Source organism: Dermacentor silvarum, chromosome 2, assembly GCF_013339745.2.
Source record: "Dermacentor silvarum isolate Dsil-2018 chromosome 2, BIME_Dsil_1.4, whole genome shotgun sequence".
NCBI lineage: Eukaryota > Metazoa > Arthropoda > Arachnida > Ixodida > Ixodidae > Dermacentor > Dermacentor silvarum.
Genome location: NC_051155.1, coordinates 100,269,480 through 100,291,940, shown reverse-complemented (window position 1 = coordinate 100,291,940; position 22,461 = coordinate 100,269,480).

The following is a 22,461-nucleotide window of genomic DNA, read 5'->3' as shown; positions in this document are numbered from 1 at the left end:
ATGGGCCTAATCACGAGGTCAACGCAAGGAGCGTCAACAGTAGTTGCACAAACACGAACGGGCGTTAGGCACCATGAGGGGGCAAGCACTGCATCAAGCACACTGAGTGTATTCCTTTCTTCGTCACACGAGCTTTGTTCAGAAAGCGCGGGTAAAAGCACCTCGTTCACATGGATTTCACCATTTCCACAGTCCACAGAAGCGCCGCAGTGTTGAAGGAAATCTATGCCGAGAATCACATCGTGCGAACAGCGGGCAAGGACTAAAAACTCCGACACAAACACTTTCCCAGCCAACGTAACACTTACAGCGCAAACACCGAGGGGGTGGAGCCACTCTCCGCCCACTCCACGAAAGGTAACGGCATCGTCCCATGAAAACATAACTTTGTGGCCTAGGCGGTTCTTGAAAGCGAGGCTCATGACAGACACATTCGCACCAGTATCAACTAAAGCAGTGGTCGGCAATCCGTTAACTAGCACATTCACTTTGTTTTTGATCATCACAGCAGGCAGAGGTATTTCATCCAAAGACCGTCCGGCGACCTCACCTCCATCGGCCGCGGAGGCTAGTTTCCCGGCGGGGGCGAAGATGCACGGCGCCGAGGGGACGGAGAACGACGAGGACGGTTAATTGGTGGTGTCAGGCTGCGGTCAGACGCTGGCGAATCGCTGCGTCTGATCTCGCGCGAGAAACGGTCCGTGGGAAGTGAACTGGTCCATGGGTCGTGCGAAGTACGGGTTCCAGGTGGCGAAAACATCGGCGGTGTCCTTCGTGGCTGACGGTGTTGGCGACAGTAACGAGCTATGTGTCCCGTGGAACCGCAGCTGTAGCACACGGGAGGGTCACGGTTCACTGTATACTCTGCAAAACCAATGCTTGCTCTCTGTGGGCGGTAAGCGAGTTCGTTCTCTCTTGGGTAACTCGCCTCCGGTGTTCGCTGGGATCGGTTGTATCGGTCGTAATTGGGGTCCTGGTAGTAGGGTCGACGTTGCTCTGGTCGCGTCCCGGCATCATAAGTCACGGGGCCTTGGCGATAATACCGTGGCTCTGCCCATCGTGATCGAGCGTCAGAGGGAGCGCCGCTTTCGTAAACAAGTGGTGGCTGTCGAGGCGGGAGTCTATATTCCGCTGGATACTCGGAGAAGGATGAAACGGTTGTCTCAACAGCTGGGGACGAGCATGGGTGATAAGTATCGCGGTGAGTCACTTGTGAGTGTAGGCTGAGCTCTTCTCGAACTATTTGACGGATCGTTGAAGCAAGATCGAGCGACTGGTCGTTATCTATGCTTGCAACGGTCGTAACGTTGGCTAATCTGCCAAACTTCGGCGTAACGCGCCTCGTCTTAAGCTGCTCGAACGTGCGGCAGTGCCGGATGACGTCGGCGACAGAGGCCAGGTTGTCTTTAGCAATCAGAAAGCTATAAACGTCCTCGGCGATTCCTTTTAGGATGTGCCCGACTTTGTCTTCCTCGGACATGCCAGAGTCCACCATCCTGCAGAGTTTTAGCACTTCCTCAATGTAGGTCATGCATGTTTCGCCCGGTACTTGCGCGCGTTGTGAAAGCGTCTGCTCTGCCCTTTTCTTTTTCGTCACGGAGTCACCGAAGCGCTCTTTGATTTGCGAAACAAATCTTTCCCATGTTGTGAATGTCTCCTCGTTGTTGTCAAACCACACCAACGCGGTATCCGTAAGAAAGAACACAACGTTGGAAAGCTGGGAAGTGCTATTCCACTTGTTGTAGGCGCTCACCCGTTTGTAATGGATGAGCCATTCATCGACGTCTTCGCCCGGTTTTCCGGCGAAGGGACGTGCATCTCGTAGTTGCTGGGCAGAACTGGCAGAGGCTGGGACAGGCCGTTGCTCTTCCGCGTCGCGGGACATCTCCAACTCCGCTGGGTTCGGTGGAAGTCCAGCAAGGCGGCGGCTTCGACGAAGAACTTGCGGTATAACCTCCGTCTTCGGGTGTCGATTACCCAGCACCTTCCACCACAACTGTTACGGAGAGTTGGGCAGAAATGACTTTATTTACAGGAGATGGATGATGGTGAGCGCGCAACCAGGCCTAGAAGCACTTCGTCCTCCTCTTCTTTTCAACTGCCTCTTGTATGCTCGTTACAATATGCATAATTTAATAACCGTGTTATTGGTATTTTCGCTATGCTTACAGAATATTTTTACATATATTAAAAGCGTGAATTTTTAGTTGTAATGAAACTTTCTTTTCTTATATTGGGGATTAAATGCTTATGATACTGTGACAGACAGAATGCGACGTACTTTTTTCAGAAAAAAATATGTAACTTCATCGTCATTCCAGAAGCTTGTCTGTTTTTGTGGTACTTTAATTTCAACTTTTGTCAAAATAAAAACACAAAATGATTGTACATTATGTTTCAACTTTATTCATTTATTCACATACGTACGTTCACTATAATATGAATAAGCTGTAACGCCATGCAGAATGAATGTAGAAATCATTTCTTGAAGTACTATACAAAAATCCTACGAAAGATCCACAAAACTGCCGCACGTACCTTTCGTTTTTTTTTCTCTTGAGTGCACGCGCGATACTGGCGATCATGCCATCATACGCCAGGACAAAAAAAAAGAAATGAAGTTCTATTACAACTCAACAGATCATTGGCCTCGTTTTAATGACGTGCTAATGATATACACTCAGAAAATGCACTGAAGTGGATGTCATGGGCGACATTTTCATGACTACACTAATTAGCACAAATGAAGACCAGGACGTAAACTGTACGTTCACCTGTTGTCTTTAAAGACATGGAAGACCATCTTCGAAGTGTTATTGGACCATCACACGATGTGCGATCGGTGAGAGTCGTGAGACATCATTCGAACAGCAGCAGGCAACGAACGGTAACATCTTTTGCCAATTAAGACTTCTTTACTTCTCCCCTCGGTGGCATCGGGTGCCACACCATAGGACGCACAAAAAACCAAAGGGACTGCTGCTCACACGACACACTGCGAGCTAGTACCAGTAGCGCAAGTGTGCCCACACCGGCCACCATTCGTCAGTCAGAAATAGAAACCTCAAAACCCAGCAGAACACCCAGCTCTGACGGAACGGTTCGGCACGGCTCATTCAAGGAGAGCGAACCGGCTTCCTCACTCCGAAAGAAACGCCGCTCACTTACTGAACCACGGCTCAATCGCTCTTCAAAAGAGCGGCTCAAAAGATCCGACTCATTCCTGAGTGCTTTCTACGAATGGTTCCTCACGCTCACTGAACGAGAGAGAGCCCAGCCGGCTTCCTCTCTCCGAAAGAACCGCCGCTCACTTACTGAACCACAGCTCCCTCGCTCTTCATAAGAGCGGCGCGCTCCTGAGCGCTCAGGAGCGAGCCGGATTTCTCGAAGAGCGAGGGAGCCGTGGCGAAAAGAGCGGCGCGCTCAGGAGCGAGCCCGACCTTTTAAAGAGCGAGGGAACCGTGGCGAAAAGAGCGGCTCGCTCCTGAGCGCTCAGGAGCGAGCCGGATCTTTTGAGTCGCTCTTTTGAAGAGCGAGGGAGCCGTGGTTCAGTAAGTGAGCGGCGGTTCTTTCGTTCTTCAGCCGAAGGCGAGGGGGTGAAGGCGACTCTTGCGAGGAAGGGTGGGAGGGAAGTTACTTTCCCGTACCGCTAATAGATGGCGCGGAAGTCGCACCCAGCAGAAGACACGGCTCTGGCGGAACGCATCGGCACGGCTCTCTGAACGCGAGAGAACCGGCTCCCTTTCTCCAAAAGAACCGCTGCTCATTTTTACTGAACCACCGCTCACTCGCTCTTTAAATTTAAAGAGCCGCTCACAAGATCCGGCTCACTCCTGAGCGACCCAACTCTACATCACGCTTCCGCAACTGCGGATTCGCGGCTCTTCCCTTACGTTTCACCTGGGCTTTGGAAGCCCTCACACTGGAATCGGCACGTCGACGACGAGCCCTTTCCCGAGTGAGTTCGCGGTGATGGTGGTGGTGAAAAGCATTTATTGGGCTATATATACAGAGAGGTGCTCGGGGAGAGGCCTCTAGTGGGTCGCGCCCCTTGCAATACTGGTCAGAAAAAAACTTTGTCAGAAAAAGGAGTGATCCACCCGAATCGAAAGTTACGACAGGCTCCGCGGGAGTCTGTGAGGATGAATTTAGAGTCGGGATGAGAGGCTGCGAGGGCGATCGGCACCTCTTCCGCATGCTTTGAGCTGGGTGCTCTTAACCAGAGGCCGTTCACTTGTCTTTCCTCGTGTATGATTGCAGCCACCGAAGTCAGATAAAGGAGTGATTTAGTCAGAAAAAGGAGTGATCTACCCGAATCGAATGTTACGACAGGCTCCGCGGGAGTCTGTGAGGATGAATTTAGAGTCGGGATGGGAGGCTGCGAGGGCGATCGGTACCTCCTCCGCATGCTTTGAGCTGGGTGCTCTTAACGAGAGGCCGTTCACTTGTCTTTCCTCGTGTTGATTGCAGCCATCTACCACTCCCCCCCCCCCCCCCCCGGGAGTGGTTGGGGTCTTCAATATCGACGTAGAAGACGTTTTTCTTAGAGCCATAGTGGTGGTGCCGGGCATCCACCCGCGCCTGGCGCCGGTCATTATGGTCCTCGTTGGTCATCTTAGTTGAAAGGGTCTAACGTAGAGGGCGCATCTCCGCAGTTAGGATATTGAATCCTTCCCATCTTATGGGGGTCATGTTTAACATGTAACCGGTCCAAGAGGCGCCGACCGGACACGGCATGGGCGGGACGCGTGTGTTGGTTAACGAGATGCGCCTCGCGAAGTTCCCGATAGGTGTTCACCACCCCCAACGCAAGAAGACGCGCGTTGGAAGTGGAGATCGGGAGGTCGCGGGCTCTCTTCAGCATTTTGCGGAGTACAACCTCCTTCGCGGCGCCATTGCTCAAACGCAGCCTGCTCCTCGGGGGAACGTACCACGCAGGCCTTCCCATCCGGACGCCGAGACTGATATGAGGCGAGGAAAGCCCGGCGGAGTGCGTGCCCTTTCCTTCCCTTTCCCTCCCTGCGACGCACCAAACGACCCTCATTGGCCGCGTGCGTAAGGTGATCCGGCGCCGGCGCAGCTTTCCCCGCACCTGCTCCACTCTGGGGCAGCCGAGTTTTAGCGTGACATCACCACCACCACCACCGCCGACGACGCTTGTAGGTCAATACAAGCTTCGCTTGAAAAAAGAAACGCAACCCGACAAATAGCATTATCATTGCCGACAACAGTAAAAGTAATGCTTTGGCTTCATGCAGCAGTATCTTAAATCCTCGGTCAGAGTCGTTTCAAACGCTATAGCGTTACGAGCCCCTTGTAGCAGACAATCCCATGTCGGTGTCTGGCGTCGGCGTCCAATGAGCGAAAATACCCGCGTCTATTTAGGTATATGTATGTGGGCCCATGCCCTACTATATAACATTCGGTATATTCCAGTTATATTGCCACACCATTTCACAAGTAAAGTGGCTCATACCTTGTGTTACATTCTTGACAAAGTAATTCCTCGTGTTTTGCAGAATGACAGGCCACAAGCAAATATCATGAAACGAAACTCCGACAGTGCATGCATCTTATGTTAAATCTTCTCAGACTGAAATATTCAACGTGCGAAACGATAACAGAAAGCTCAAAATGATGTTAATGTTCTGGCGCGGCTGTGCACGACCTTCGGGATCGGCCCACGCAAGAGGCCGTGTGTGGAGCAGAAAGCTCGCCTTCATGCATAGGGTTCACCGCCAACAATGTTCCCCAGTAAACATTACGCGCACATAAGCTGCAGTTGCCGGGAAGCGTGAGAAGCAGTCAGGGGTCATTTATTAATATCGCGTTCCACTCTTACATAGAGACGAAGTTTAAGCGTCCTTAAATTCTTTTTTTTTAATTTTTATTTTCACCTTAGTGTATTCACGCAAAAGTGATTATTGGAGCTGCTCCAGGCTTTTCCAGATTTCCTTTCCGTGCTCACTGCTTGAAGATGAAGCTACTTCTCCTGAAACAAAAAAGAATGATGAAATGAGCCGTTGATCAATGTCAATTGTCCGAAACCTCCACAGTCACTTCTTATGTATTATTCTCATTCGCTGTGGTACTCGAAGCAACAAATGTTAGGCTGAGAGGTCTTGGAAGGACGGCAATTGCACAACAAAAGGCCTGCACTGTAACTGAACACTGTGTCTTAACGTTAACAAAAAAAGAACAAAATTTATGCAAGATTAGTTCATAGACACTTCTTAGGATCCCGTGGGAAGAATAGACAACAGTTCCAACTGTCAATCGACACGACATAGGGAGAAGGCTGCATATCATTACGCTAATCAAGTCATGGAAGTGCTGTGATTAGCAGGGGCAGCAGAGCAGCATGTGTGGGTGCACGCATCTGGAGGAACGGAGTAAAAGCTTGTTCTGCTGCGGTTCGACTTTTGAGCTAGCAGATGTAGCCCGTCAGAGCGCCAGAAAGGCTTGTGCTGTGATGTTTACTGATCACTACCAAGGGCGTAGTCGGCGCTCCTGATTCGTCTTTTGCTGGGGCCATTGCGAACCTCTTAACAGCGGAGCTGTTTAAGCTTTTCGTTTCCCCGCGTAGCGTTCGCGAAAAGTCGCCTAGCGAAGACTTCACTGCGCGTTGCCTAGCAACCACCTCGCAGAGCGCCGTGTGCTTTGCCTCCTCTCCGTGCCGTGCACATGTTGCCTTGACATGGGACGTAAAGGAGAGGGAAGGAGAGCATGCGCGCGGTGCGCGCTATCCTCGGGCGGCAGAAAAAGATGTAGGAAAGAGGAATGCCCCGCGCTGCAGCCCCATCCCCAGTCGTCCGGGAGGGGCGAGCTCGAGATTGCCTGCGCTACTCTCGTTGAGACACGCTGCCAACGCTGCCTGCTGCTCTGTTGTACTGTGTTCACATTAGATTCTAGTGAAGGTGGTGCGGTTTTCCCCCAACCTGGAATTACGAACCCGAACTCTGCCGTCCGTCATGCCTAACGACCCCAGCCCGACATGCCCACCGGTTACACCAGCCATCGTACGTGCCGGTGCCGTGTTGGCAGTGTGTCTCAACAAGAGCAGCTCAGGCAATCTCGAGCTCGCGCCTCCCGGACGATTGGCGATGTGGTAGCATCGCAGGGCATTCCTCTTCACTACTGAGAAAATAAAAGCGAGAGAAAGAGAGAGTGTGGCGACGAGTAACCACGTAGACCGGTAAGGTCTCAGGCTCTCGCAGGAGAGGAAAAACCGACACCCGATCTCTTAGCGTAACATTTTTAATCTCTTTCGGAACGCTAGCCCGTGCCGGTGCGAGCGTCAACTCATGCGACGCCGATACTGCTGCCGCTACAGAGGGCTCCCCCCCTAGAGAGGAGGAAAGTTCGACGAACGATGAAAAGTCTATATGACACGGCGTCTCTTGGCATTGGTCTTGGGTGTCACGTACGGAGGCGGCGTCGATGGATGTAGCAGGGTTGCGTCGCACATTGGCGGGGCCGATGGCGCGGGTGCTTCAGTATAGGCGGGTTTGAGACGTTCCAGGGCAATTGTGTCTGATCGGCCGTTGACGATCAGGACAAAAGTCGCCCGACGACGCTCGAGAACGCGATATGGCCCGGAGTAGTGTGGCTGCAAAGGCTTCCGCACTGGCAGTTACGCACGAAAGTGGGTAGCAGAGGTGAGTGCGGGAGAAACGTACGGAGACCTTGCTTCTTGCGAACGTGTAGGCACGGGGCGTATCTGGCTGAAGAAAGCTTGCAGTTCGGCAACGTAGTCGGCAGGTGATGGCATAGGTGTTTTACTGGTGGCAACCAGTAAATCGCATGGAAAGTGTAGGTGAGTGCCGTAGACTAGCTCAGCAGAGGAGGGAGGCCTTAAGGGAGGCCTTAAGATGCCTGTGAAAATGTTCAAAAGTCTATTGGACTGCGGGTGGTAAGCAGTCGTGCGATGGTAGTACGGCGGTGGTAGTAGCAAACGCGAGACGTTGTAGTTGATGTTCCATCGCGGGTGTGCCCGTGCGTCTTGATTTGCTGGAACTACGGCTGCGTTGGCGACGAGATGACGTGCGGCGATGTTCCGCTCCACAGATGATGCGTTCCAGGCACTTACACAAGGAGTCGAACGTATATTGCGCTGCTGAAGCGCAGGGAAGGGTTTGCAGGGTGGTTGTATTGTTACCCGGAGGCGATGTCGTGGCTGTGATGGTTGACGTGGCTGCGATGGTTGGGGTGGATACTTCCATTACTTTCGGATAAAGCGGCAAGTCCGGCAAGATCCATGGTAGAGGCTGTCGCCAGGATCATCTGCACGTTAGCCGGGAGTCGTTGCAAAAAAAATTCGCGCAACTGCGCGTCGTCGATGGATCTCGCGTTGTTTCCGAGAAGCTGCCTCATTCGGTGAAGCAGTTGGCTAGGGCGTCGGACTGCCGAGTTTTAGATGCGAAGCATCTTATGCTCGGGGCTATGTCACTCCCTACCTCCCTCCATCCATCCAACCGCCGTGCGTCCATACCCTTACTGCGCATGCGCATCCTCCTCCTCTCCTCTCCTTGTCTCATCTCCTCTCCTCTCGGCATTCCTCCTCTCCTCTTTCCGACGCTCCTCTCCTCTCCGGATTGCGCAACAAATGGCAACACCTGCGGCTCCGCGCGCGATAATGCGAAGCAGCTTAGGTTAGAGACGCGACGATGGTGGTGGTAGAAACATTTATTGCCATTGATGGTGGGGGCGAAGACCCCTACATGGCACTTGGTTGCTCCCTTACTGTGAGGACGCACCCTTACAAAGCGAAGGAGAGCCCTTGGAGCGCAATCCTTCTCATAGCACTGGAGATGATCCAGCACTGGGTCTTGAGGGGAAGTGCATGTCAAAAGAGTCTCCCAGTAAGACTCCGCCACGGTCTGTGATGGGGGATGAGGGAAGGTGGGGCATGTGAGGAGGGTGTGTAGGAAGTCTCCTGGATTACCGCAAAGTTTGCATGAGGAGGGGAATTGGTCTGGGTATCATGCATGTAGCAGTAAGGGGTATGGGTCAGTCCGAGTTTGTAGTCGTCGCCAGTGAGCGGCCTGCGCTATGGTGAAGGATGGGGCTGGGGGTGTGCACTCCCTTCGTTCATCCCGGTAGTACGAAAGGATATCACTGAAAGAAAGCAGGCGCTCCCCGGCTCGTAGAGGGGGCTCGACTCCTCCTGCCCGGAATGTGAGACCTCGGGCTAGGGAATGAGCCTCCTCATTGCCAAGGAGGCCGGCATGTGCTGGCGTCCAGATGAGGGTTATGGGGCGCCGGGGCTGCCAGAAGCGTAGTAACCGAGCAGCGGTGCGGGATATGTAGCCGTTGGCATAGTTGAGAATGGCAGATTTGGAGTCAGTGATAATTTTGCTGGCTGATGTAGAGATGAGAGCAATCGCGATGGCTGCCTCTTCTGCCTCTGTGATGGAATTGGTGATGATTGAGCTGGAGGTTAGAAGCTTTGCCTTATTGTACGGCTACCACCAGGGCCATACGGAAGCCTGACGTATATTCTGCTGCGTCCCACGTAGACCACATCATGGTCCTCGCTGCACTGTTTGTGTAGGGCCCGAGCCCTTACTATTCTGCGGTTCCCATCTCGCTCAGGGTGCATGTTCTTGAGGATCGGGGGTATGTTGAGGTTAGAGCGGAGGATAGAACAAAGGGGGACCCCCTAGGTAGGGTGTGTAATCGCGGTTAGGCCTAATTGGGATAATAGAGCGCGGCCAGCGGCTGTGTTAGATAGACGGGAATGTTTGTGCCGTAAAGGTGGCTTCTGTGAGTTTCTCAAAGGTGTTGTGGACACCGAGTTTGAGGAGTCGGTCGTTGGATGTGCTGGGGGGAAGGCGTAGAGCCATTTTCGTGCAACTCCGTAGGAGCGCGTTTACCCGGTCTCTCTCCTTCTGTCGGAAGGGGTAGGTATGGAAGGGCATATGTGGTGCGGCTTATCATGTAAGCCTGGGTAAGGCGAAGTGCGTTTCGCTCACGTAGGCCAGCCGGGCGGTTCGCTATGCGGCGAATAAGTCGGGTGGTCTGATGAGCGTGTAATTGGAGAGTCTTTATGACTTCTCCATGCGCGCCGTGGGAGTGTAGAACTAGTCCTAGCACGCGGAGTTTGGATACTAGTGGGATAGGATGGGTACCTAGCGTAAGGGAGATGGAAGGAATGACTGAATAGTGTTGCTTGGGGCGGTAGAGAAAGAGCTCCGATTTGGAAGGGGAGCAGGTCAGGACGCGCTCCTGTAGATATGTGTCGATGGTGTTTAGTGCCAATTGTAGATGTTCTATTTCGGCGTCACTGCCGCGGTTTGCCCAGACAGTGATGTCGTCAGCGTAAAGGCTGCAATGGATGTCGGGGATTTAAGCCAGTAGTTGGGGTAAGTGAAGAAGTGCTATGTTGAATAGAATAGGGGAGAGGACGGCTCCCTGGGGCGTACCTCGTGCTTCCAGTGTTATGCCTGGGAGGCGGTGGTCGCCGAAGGTAAGTGTAGCTGTGCGGTGGCTGAGGAAGTCTCGGATGTAGTTGTACATCCTGGCGCCTACTTCCAGGGTTGTAAGGTTCTGTAGGATAGCTGAGTGTGTAACGTTATCGAATGCATTTGTGAGATCCACACCTAGGATAGCTTTGGTGTCGTAGGTTTGGGAATCTAGAATGTGTTGTTTTAGCTGTAGGAAGACGTCCTGTGTGGAAAGCCCAGGACGAAATCCAAACATACAGGTGGGCATGAGATTGTTGCCTTCTTGGTACTTGCAGAGCCTGGTCTGGAGTACATGCTCCATGAGTTGGTAGACAGAAGAAGTGAAGGAGATCGGTCTGACGTTAGAGGTGAGCAGAGGTTTCCCAGGTTTGGGTAAGAACATGACTTTGACCTCTTTCCATTGCGGTGGGAAGGTGCCCTTTTGCCACCACCCGTTAAAGTATTCAGTAAGGGCGGCAATGGATTGAGCGTCGAGATTCAGGAGGGCCTTCTTATGTACCCCGTCTGGGCCGGGGGCTGAGGACGTGTTAAGTCTCTGGAGTTCAGCCTGAACTTCTGCTTCTGTAATGGGTTCGTCAAGGAGGTGGTTAGCGGGGCCTGCGTAGTCGGGGTGTGTTACAGGAGGGTATGTGGGGAAGTACTGATTTCGAAGTTCTTGGAGGAATTCCAGTGGAGGTGTATCGGCAGTATGTATGAGTTTGGCGAGGTTGTGTCTTTGTGTGGTCTTAGATTGAGTGGAGTCTATCAAGTGCCTAAAGAGGTTCCAGGTCTGAGGTAGACTCATATTGCCATCTAGCTTGTTGCATAGTGATTCCCAGTTTTGTCGTGAAAGAGTCACCGCGTGCATCTTTATCTCTTTGTTGAGACGGGCGAGGCGGCGTCTACGTGTTCGGTTCCAGCGCTACCTTTGCCAGCGTCGGTCTATGCCTGCTTTAGCTTCCCATAAATGCAGAAGGCGGGAGTCAACTTTGTCGCTTGGGCAGTCCTCTCGTAGGGGACGAGTTCCGGATCGGACATCACTTTCTAATTGTTTGGACCAGTCGGTGATGTCCGTGATGGGGACGACGGTGCGGGTTGCTCTACATGATCGGAAAGAGTCCCACTTCGTCAAAGTGGAGCCTCTGGGAGGTCTGCGCGGTAATTGAGCATTTAAGAGAATTTCGATGATGCTATGATCACTACCTAGATTCTCTTGTGTGTTGCACCATGTGGACGTGAGGGAGGCGATGTGCGAATGTAAGGTCTGGTGTAGTGTCCTTACAGACACTGTTTCCCGTGCGTGTAGGAGAGGTAGGGTCGGTAAGAAGGGAGAGACCGGTCTGTTGCGCTGCTAACCACACCCGACGTCCTTTCGGTGTGTCGTGCTGGTAACCCCAGGCCGTATGCGGGGCGTTAAAGTCTCCTACGACGAGTAAGGGGCAGTTGTTTGCTATGCACTTCGCAAGAGTAAAAAGGCGTTCCAAGTTGCTTTGTAGGCATTTAGGGTGGCTATATACATTTAGGACTAAGAGGCTATTCGCTCGAGCGTGTTGTGGCACAAGCTCAATTAGAAGGTGATCAATGTCTTGAATCGCTAGGGAATGGGAGATGGTGGTGATTGAGTGGCTAACTAGAAACGCTACCCGAGTGGGCGCGGGGGATGTGAGCAGAATACGAGTATAGCCGGGGAGGGGGAGTGGGTTGGAGGGCTTCTGCAGGGCAACGATGTCGGGTCCCGTAGCACAGGACAGCAGTTGGTGGACCACATGACGCTTCTGGCCAAAGCCCCGGCAGTTCCACTGCCAGAGTGTAAGATTACGGTTTGGAGCTGCCATTATGAGAGTCGATTGGGGGGTTGGGAGTCGTGATAACGGGGGTGTGGGAGCCGTGACCTGTGGTAGGGATAGGGTTTTCCTGTCCTTCAGCTGCTTTAGGCTTCTTACGTCTACTTGGGGTGGAGTCCAGCTTTGTGAGGCGGGTTGCGTAAGAATTGAGCCTGTACTCAAGATCGCTATAGCGGTCAGAAAACCCTTGGGTTAGCATGTCGAATCGATGATTAAGAGCAGCAGTGTCTTGTGTTATGCGAATAACCGCGTCTTTGAGGGTTGCACATTCCTGGTTGATGCGAGTGATAGTGTCCTGCAATTTTGCCTCGAAGCGAGCAGCAAAAGACTCAAGCATGGTTGGAATGTCGTCTAGGGAGATGGGGGTGGAGGGAGGTGGCGTTGTGCATGGAGTTGAATTTGTAGAGGGTTCCGTGTCACCCTCCATTGCTAGCGACTCAGGAGAGGAAGTAGGGTTGGAGTGGTTGGGCAAGGTATGGCCGTTGGGTGGGTTAAGGCGGAGGAGGTTGAGGTGCGGTTGGAGCGGGGGTGGGTGAAATGGGAGATCCAGTGGCAAAAGCACTTATCTGGGCTTCCAGTTTGGCGATGCATTGCCGAAAAGCGGCGGCTTCTGCTCGGGATGCTGTTGCTTCTGCTTTGGCCGCCGCTGCCTCCTCCTGGGATTTCGCCAGGGCGTGTTGTAAACTGGGATTCACTGTCATGAATGTCGTGTGCTTATGAGAAGAGAGGGGCGTGTCCCAGGCTTGCTTCAATGGCTCTGTCCAGGCTTGCTTGTGTTGGTTGGGCTGGGTGGGTCCGGATGACAATTGGGGAAAACTGTCCCTGCGTGGGACCTATTCCTACTGCTGCGTTTCTGGGTGGCTTGGCTATTCCCGTGGCTAGTGAAGGTGTCGCCCCTTGCACGATCCCGTGCCGGTAAGGTGAGGGTCCCTCACACAGAATGCACTTGGGCGTACAAGGAGGGTCTTGTTGCGAATGCTGTGTTCCACAGCGGGGGCAAAGATTGGTCTTGAGGCTTACATACATCTTGACGGTGGCCCGGCTGTCTGCAATTGGTGCAGGCATCTGGACTGCCGCGGTATAAGGTGCAGCGGTGGATAGCTCCCATGTACTTGATGGAGTGTGGGACTGCGTTTGCGTCGAAGGTGATTAGGATGGAGTGCGTCTTTCCCATGCGTCGGGCTGCTAGTATGGTGTACTCCGGATTTCTTCTGACCAAGTCTTGGTAGAGTTGCGTTGGGGTCTCGTCATCATAGGCGTTTGTGATGACTCCTCTGGTAACCCCCGGTGGGGGTGCCACGTAAGCCGTGCAAGGGTAGGTTTGGTCTCCAATTTCGAGGGAGGTTAGCGTCTTGAGAGTCTCGGCAGTTGGAAAGTGTGTTGTTGCCATGGTGAAAGTATTGTAGGTCGCGTGGGTGCACAGGCAGAAGTCGTCTGGTAGAGTGATTGGGAGCTGGGTCTGCACTGCCAAGTCGAGGTGTTGGGACGTCTAGAAGTCGTAGTTCACCTCGTGGGTGAACGACCACTCGAATAGCGTTGGGTGGGAGTCGTGGCAGCTACGGTAGGCGCCCCAGAGGCACCGGCAACAGTCACCAACGCCGCGCGCGTTCGGTGCGAACACGGGCAAAACGCCGACGGCGTCGACAACAGTTCTGCGCGTTGCTGGTGCTGTTGCATGTCTACGTTTATACAGCTCATAAAACTACCTTGAGTGGACCCCATGGCTGCTTCGCATACTACTCAGGGTTCCCCTACGGGAAGATGGTGTAATTTGTTTCATCGGACAGAAGCTGCTGGATGCGAGAACGCTGTGAAGCTGCTGTGCGCTGTAGCAGGGCTGCTTCGAGATCGTCATAGGCGGCGGTAGACAATGGGGAGTTCAACAAATCTGCTACTTCTTCAATGGCGGCGGGCGAGAGCGCTGCAACGGCGTAACTGAACTTTGGAGCTTGAGAGCGCATACCAGCGACTTGAAATTGTGATTTGGCCTGAAGAAACCAAGCCGAGGGATGCTGCTCCCAGTACTGGGGGAGGGGGGGGTGATGGCCGAACAAGGGGGCTCACCGCGTTAGTCGGAATGGTTCTGGCCTTGAGCTCTCTTAGCATTGGTCTGGTCCATTGTCATCTCTACCACAGGAGCGTATGGCAGTATCACGTCCGAGGTCACCACACTGTGGCGACGAGCGACCACGCAGACCGGTAAAATCTCAGGCTCTCGCAGGAAAGAAAAAACCGACACCCGATCTCCTAGCATAGCATTTTTAATCTCTTTCGGAACGCTAACCCGCGCCGGTGCTTGCCAGCTGCTCGTGCCTCGTGTAGACGCGAGCATCTACGTAATTCTCATGCGACGCCGATGCTGCTGCCGCTACAAGCGAAAGAAATTGTAACTGCACCAACGAGGCCATGCGCAGAACTGCTGCTGACGCCGCCCGCGGTCCCGCTTCCCGCGTTCGCGCCGGAGAAGCGTGGGCGGCGTCAGCAGCAGCTCGGCAGGTTTCGACTAGCCACGCCCCGGCAAGTGTGGAGGCGCAGCTTGGCCTTGACGTCACCGGGGAGATAAAGCTTGGTGCCGCCGCCATAGAGTAACATACGGATTACAAGAGTGGCCACTCCAGCCTAAAAGCGGCCGAACTACGCAGCTTCATGCCGCCCGCTAGAGGGCAATACAACACTCCCTGTCTCCAAGGGAACGCGCGTACTAGTTATCTACTGTAGTAACTTTTCTATAGTGCACTATACGTCTACTTGTCTATGTGGCTGTAGACGTAGGCGTTATCAACGGGTTCAGCCGGCCGTGAGCGGTGGATGATAAGAGTAGTATAAAAAATGTCACAGTTTCGCCCTAAGGGCGAAGCAATGAATGCGATAGCAACACAGCAATGTCATACGAAGTAAGGTGAGCGGCTTTGGTAGCAATATGAATTGTAGTAAACATGAGCTGATTAAGTAAGCAGGTGTGCTGCGGCGTAAGTAGACCGACATGAAGAGAGACTCGATGACCACGAGAAGGCGCGTGTGAAACGGTGGTGTTGATGAGAAGCGCTTCCCGTGGGCAGCGCGTGCGAAGGTACACACCTGTAGTGCTGCACTGCCGATCCGGGCAGCATTGCATGTGTAGCGTGCGTTGGAAAATGTGGCCCGACTATTACTAACTGAATGAACAAGCGTGGTGTGAGCGCGTACAAACATGAATAGATCACACTGAATGACTGGAGACAACGACTGTCAAAACGCTGGCAGCGAGCGCATACGCCGCCGCGGGCGAAGGTACGTGTGGTCAATCGCTTCAACGGAAACTGAGCGGCGAATGCACGGCGCATAAAGGTCAGAGCCGTGTGGAGATAAGAGGCGAGCGACGAGCGCGGTTGATGGCAGCGTAGAAGCCCCCCCCCCCCCCCCCTCCGCGCTCCCTCCGGCGCTGGCTTCCCGCTTCCTTCCTTGCGCGTGGGTGATTGAGTGCGTTCGCTCTCCGTGATAGCGCGCGTCCCCGCACGCTTCCGCTCGGGCATACGGCGCGCGGCGAAGATTTTATCTATAGGGAACCTCACGTCGACGGCGACGGCGACGGCAGAAATCCGGTTGAAGTGTCCATATAATTGCTATCGCAATAAAATAACGCATCGCTACAAAATATCGTCCGTGGTGTGATCAGGCAAGGCGACGTTACAAAAGATGTGCGATAACGTCTGCGTGGTCTTTGCTGGGTTCATCTGCCAGAACGCCTGTCTGCTTGGCTGCTGCTTGTTAAGAAGGCCTTCATTACGTTCTTTTTTCCCTTCATTACTTTGCAAATTGCTTAAGTATTTGTCACTTCAGCCGTAAGTTGACATTTGTCGTATTGTGCTGTTCGGCGCAAAGAGCTTTTTGTGTTCTTCACTTCGCGCATGACGTTCTTGGATTGCTTCACATTATGTATATAAGTAACAGCAATTTGGAATGCTGCGCAGCACCTTTGCGAGAAAATCGTTTCTTGGCGCGAGAAAGTGAGTCGGCACACGCTGGTATACGTAGTCTGAATTCAATGCACGTGTGTGCAATTGTGTGAAATAATGCAGTTATGCTTAGGATCGTTACTCGTGGCGTGCGCAGATTGCTTGAAGCCTTTGTTACGAGCGCAATTAGAGAGAACTTGTGAATTGAAAAGAATGTTTGTAAGCTGTGGCCACGACGTATTCTGAATAATTAAACACTCCTGCCTCAGTAGCGCACGCATGGCACCGAAGGTTTCTTTTTTTTTAGCTGCGACAATTGCACGTGACACTTTTCGCGAAAGGACGATCTGAAGTGCGTAGGGGAAAATTTGTGCGAAGGCGGGAGAGAAGACATAACCAATACTTCTTTTTTCAGGTCATGTCGACCATTTCGAGTCAAGTACTACGAGAATTACTGCTGTGTTGCGAGGTACAGTAACAACGGCAGGACAGCGAGAAAGCGTGGTTGGCTGACAACTGCAGTGAGCAGCCTTCATTCCTTGTTTGCTATGCAGCCCGCAACTACCACTTAATAAGAAAGGTTAGGCTTCAAAGGAAGAGCGTTGTTTGCCTCTTTAATGCTAATGCTGTCTTCGGCAGTTTTACTGTTCTGTGGGGTTTTTCATAATATCGCCTGTTTATTCCTTTTGCGAAATTTATTCTCAACATATGGCACCTGTATTGACATGTCTTGCACTTTGCAGTGCAATACTTTCCGTGCTTGCTTTCATCGAACGTTGCGAAAAAAAAAGTGTGTATGTGCTTACTGAGAATATGACTGGAAAATAAAATGTTTTGTCTCTTCCAACACTTGTCATGTTTATTTAAAATGTCTGCATAAACACACCGTGCCATCGTGTGTTTGCTGCTCTGGCGGTACAGCTTACACGAAGCTACTCGATGCATGCAAGCAACGCGTCAGAAGAATCGAAATATAGCCTCCGGGACGAGCACTCTCACAAAAGCGATATTGGAGGCTGTGTAATTTTTCTAATCACTAGAAAATAGCCTTCGAGATTAGTTTTTCTGCGGTACCAATATCTGAGTCTGCGTAGATTCCACACACCCGCTAGGTGCGCTGCGAACCAAAATCGGCCGCAATGGAAGTGTCCTCTCTTATCCTTGTATGTTACTCTATGCCGCCGCGACGGCGGCAGAACTTTTGTTGACTCTGCGGCGAGTGCATGTAGCCTTGACATAGGACGACCAAAGAAGATCCGGACACCCGAAGAAGAAGCCGCTCATCTGGAGGCGCGTCGCCAGGCCAAGCGAGAATCTGCGAGTCGGCGCCGAGCCGATTCGGAATACCGTGCCTAGCAGCACTTAGCATTTCCTAGCAAAACTTAGCCAAGCCTAGTAAAACCTGGCAGAAGCTAGGTCGATCACCATCTCCGCTGTTTACTCCAGCCTTGCACTACTAGTGCAAGCTGCCCACATTTTTTTTTCTTCGGAGTTTAAAAATTTCGCCTTACTGGTCCAACAAGACCGGTAGCGCTTGCCGCTAGTCGACTCTTCCGCGATAGCAATTTGTGCGTTATACAGTCCCTGACTCTACGGAGTGATTTACTGCTCAACGGAATGTCATACCGACTGTGGCTCCGCGCTAGGCTCAGTGACCGCAGTGATCACTTATGCGGCCTATAGCAGTCGCAGAAGGAATAATCAGCGAGGCCGACGGGGGGCTAAATGTATTGTTAGTTTTGTTGGCATCTGTCTTCATTGTCGAATTCGCGATAGCGTGATTAGGTTATTTATTACGTGCTAGTAAATTGAGACTTGACAAGTATTTTCTTCGTTGTGGGATGCGTAAGTTACCGCTTCGTTTGTTTTAATGACAAAGACCGGAAAATGATTTTGAATGTTTCGCTCAAGTCGCTTTAGAAATGATCTTTAACGGCAGCATTGGCACTGTAGCTTGTCGATGAATAGAACCCTAATTGCGTTGAGCTTCTGCACAATGCGCCAAGAAAGCTATTTCTGAGTATCCATTTCCTAAGCTGTCGCTTCTTACTTGATTGAAGGACAACCAGGACCAGAAGATGACGTTGGAGACGAAGAAGGCCACAGGGAAGGCAACTCTACAGAACTTGTCGGTGCGCTCAGCTGTTCCTAAGATGGTCATTTGGTTCCCGCCAACGTCGTGTTCTAAGCGAGACAGGCGCCTTTTGTTTTCTGGTTCTCGTGATCTTCCCGAAATGTCGACAGTTGCCTCCTTCAAACGCCCGACACGAAGATGAGCCTAAAAGGGCACAGAGCAAGACAGTGATTTTTCTGCAGTCGTAAAAAAAAGAACATGAAAAAAGAATCGCGCAGGTGCAGCAGCACACAGTTATTGACAGCGTTAAACAGCTCCAATAACCTTCACATCTTCACTTGCATCTGCCCTAGTCGTATTCGACCGACAGAAGGTGCAGCAGTTAATTGTCTTTCAACACAGAGCAGCACGAAACTACAAAGGCAACCCACACGGTTTCTCGAAAAAAACTCGTTGCAGTTGACCAAACATTGGTCCTCCCCGGAGCAGAACTACCTTTCTTCAACTGCGAACATTTATATTTATGCGCAGATAGTGGTATACGTTTGCAGATGTTAAGAGTGTTCGTTTGAAGATATACCATTACCGTGATCTTGTTTTCTATTTCCGCGAATTCTCACCGCTGTATCTGGTTTTGTAGAATAACCGCCGTGGACTGCGGGTTGACTGCAGTAGCAGACGAAGGTGACCTCCACTATAGAGCTGGACACAAACACGAGGCAGAGAACAGTCCATATGTCAAGGCCCTGTGCAGGAGAAAGAGAACAATGTAAATCGATTTTACAACTGCGAATCGCGATGATCGCTATCAACCGTAACACTAAGACACCACAGATCATTTCAGTAACATGGGTCTACACTAATGCAAAGCTCGAGCTGAATCACCCGACAGGAAGAAACAGAAGTGGTATCATGCTTAGCACAGCCAGTATCGTGTATGTTTGGGGGTACCAGTAAAAACATATGCGCATATTGTGAAGTCAGTCTACTGGAACATGTCAGTGCAAGCCTTCAGCATTAGGCTTCTTTTCCGGAATGCTACTCTAGAAACAAAATAAAAAAAACGTGTACTGATTCATGTGTCGACGCCAACGAAAACATTACATCTCCCTATTTTGTCTTTTTTTTTCACGTTGACTATCTGGAAATTGATATAAGCGAAGCTTTAATGAAACGGCAAGGGAAAGTGGTGCACCACTTTAAAAATGTCGACAGTCACTTAAGTACGCGATTTGAATGCGAAAGCATGACTTCTCTAAGTTATCACCTTACGTTAAAACTCTACCTTAATCCACCATAATTAACCTTGCTCTGATTTGTACCAACCGTAATCCATCGTAGTCCACCCTAATCCACTTTATTCCACCTTAGTCTATTTTAATCCACCTTAATCCAATTTTAGGAGTAGGCCAGGTCGGTTTTTTGGGTGTTTGCCACGTCCAAGGTCGTGGCTTTTTACCGTGGGATTTCGCAGTGCGAGCCGCAGCAGGCCAGCGCCGGGCCTATATATATATATATATATATATATATATATATATATATATATATATGTGTGTGTGTGTGTGTGTGCTAGTTGCTCGGCTCTTCCCCTTGGAAGCTCTGCCACAATCCCCCCCCCCCCTCTCAAGCGCTTTCGCAACCATAACCCCCTCCTGCACCCTTGCCGCATCCTCCCTCTCTTCACTCTGCATATGGCAATGTAATTGCCGCGGATTGAAAAAGAAGAGAGACAATATCTCACTTTACATACAGCAGTCTGCACCCGCCCCTGATGTCATCTCCGTACAGGAGCCTTTAAAAGCATGCAAACTTCTCGGCTATCAGGCTGTACACTCCCATCCTAGTTCCCCGTGGGCCACCGCATATATCCCGAGAAATATCTCATTTATAGCTCACGACTTCTCCGACCTTTACTTCGATTGCATTCTTCTCGAGCTCCTCCCGCATCGTACAGGACCAGCCAGATATTTTATTTTAAATATCTATTCTCATCCTAGAGATGACCTCACTGCCGTATTCGAAGCAATTGATAGGGTCATCCAAATAGCGAGTTCCGCTCCTATAGTGGTAACGGGTGATTTTAATGCACCGCACGTAGACTGGGGATACAGGAGAAACACTCGCAAGGGCACCAGCCTCTTTCAATACACTCAGCGAAATAGGGGCACCCTAGTCACTGATCGCACGTTAGCCACACTGCATTGGCAACAGTGTGAGCAGAAATACCACCCCAGACCTTACTTTTACTAAAAACGTTCGACAAGCTAACTGGACGCATACAGGAGTCAACCTCGGCAGCGATCATTATATTCTAACAATTACGTTACCGTGTGCCAGTTTACGCCCAAAGTTCCACCTCGAACCTATTGTCGACTGGGACAACTTCCGCGAAATCCGACTCCAAAAACCGGCAGAAGAAATTCAGAATTACAAAGAATGGGCTTCTAAGCTCCAACGGGACGTAGCTCTTAGCGAAAAAGTGGCTCCGGCAGAACATATCCGCGATCCAGTAGACAGTAGGCTACTCCACCTATGGGAGGCCTATCAGAATATGGAGAAACGACGGCTCAGGCAAAAGCATAATCGCAAATTAAAACGAAAAATGGCGCAAACGCTACAGCTCGTCACCGAACACGCGACCGAGCTTTCGTCGCAGCAATGGACTCAGATATGCAACCGACTTGACGGCACTCTATGTAGGAAGAACTCGTGGTCCCTCCTTCGCCACAAGTTAGACCCGTGCTCCTCGCGGTCGGAAAATAATAAGCAAATCACCAAACTCCTATTTGAGGTAGCGAAACAAGGACTAGACCTTGAAGCTGCTCTTACAGCCACATACTTCCCCGATCTAAAGCAGGAATCAACACCGACCTATACAGGAGCCCCCAATTCAGATTTGGATGCCCCCATCACAGAGGCGGAGGTATGGGCCGCACTAAGCAAACTTCGCACCACATCCGCACCAGGACTAGATGGAATCACTAACAAATTACTCCGAAATTTAGACAACAAATCATTGGCCGCTCTCACCAGTTACATGAATCGGCAATGGGAACAGGGCACGCTGCCCCAGGAATGTAAATCAGCTAAGGTGACGTTCATCACCGAAAATAACAAGCCTTTAGACCTTAAGAATATGCGAGCAATCTCTCTTACCTCATGCACCGGAAAACTGATGGAGCATGTGATCCTAAGTCGCCTTAACCGCTACATGGAGAAAAAACAACTCTTTCCCGCCACCATGCTTGGCTTCTGAGCGGGACTCTCAACTCAAGATGTCATGTTACAGCTTAAGGAGGACGTGCTCAAACCCGTTTTGCCATACATTACCAGAGCCATCCTTGCATTGGACCTGACCAAAGCGTTTGATAATGTTGCTCACTTCGCCATTTTACAATCTCTGAGTGACCTTAACGTGGGCTCTCGCACGCACAGGTACGTTGCTGCCTTTCTCAGCAACAGGTCCGTCTGCCTACAATTAGGCACTGTCAAAACCAACTCTTTTACGCTAGGAAGCAAAGAAACGCCCCAAGGAGCAGTTCTGTCCCCGTTTCTTTTCAACATTACTCTTATCCCGTTAGCGCGAGAACTTGCCAAAATTCCTTCTCTCAATCACTGCTTGTACGCGGATGACATCACCATCTGAGTCAATTCTGGCAACCATGGCGAAATCGAGTGAAAACTACAGTTGAACGTTGATACTGTTGTTAAGCACGCCAATTGCATCGGCCTAAGCTGCTCGGCGGCTAAATCAAAACTCCTAGTGATGGACCCAAAAAAAACAGGATATCTCTAACATTCAGGTCACACTAGATGACACTCCCATCCGCAGGGTTAATAAAATCAAAATCTTGGGTCTCAATATTTCAGACAATGGCTCCAACGCTGAAACCATAAAAGTAATCCGCACTGCGATTCTCACTGCAGCTTCACTAATTAAGCGCACCTCCAATCGTCATCGCGGCACGCGAGAAGCAGACACACGTCGCCTCGTTCAGGACTTTTGCCTTTGCAGAATCACCTACTCCATCCCTTACCTCTACCTCACACCCACGGAGACCGAGCAACTCAACATACTCATCCGCACTGCCTATTAAACTGCTCTTCATCTCCCAAAATCAACGCGCACAGAGAAACGCCTTCAACTGGGGGTGCACAACACC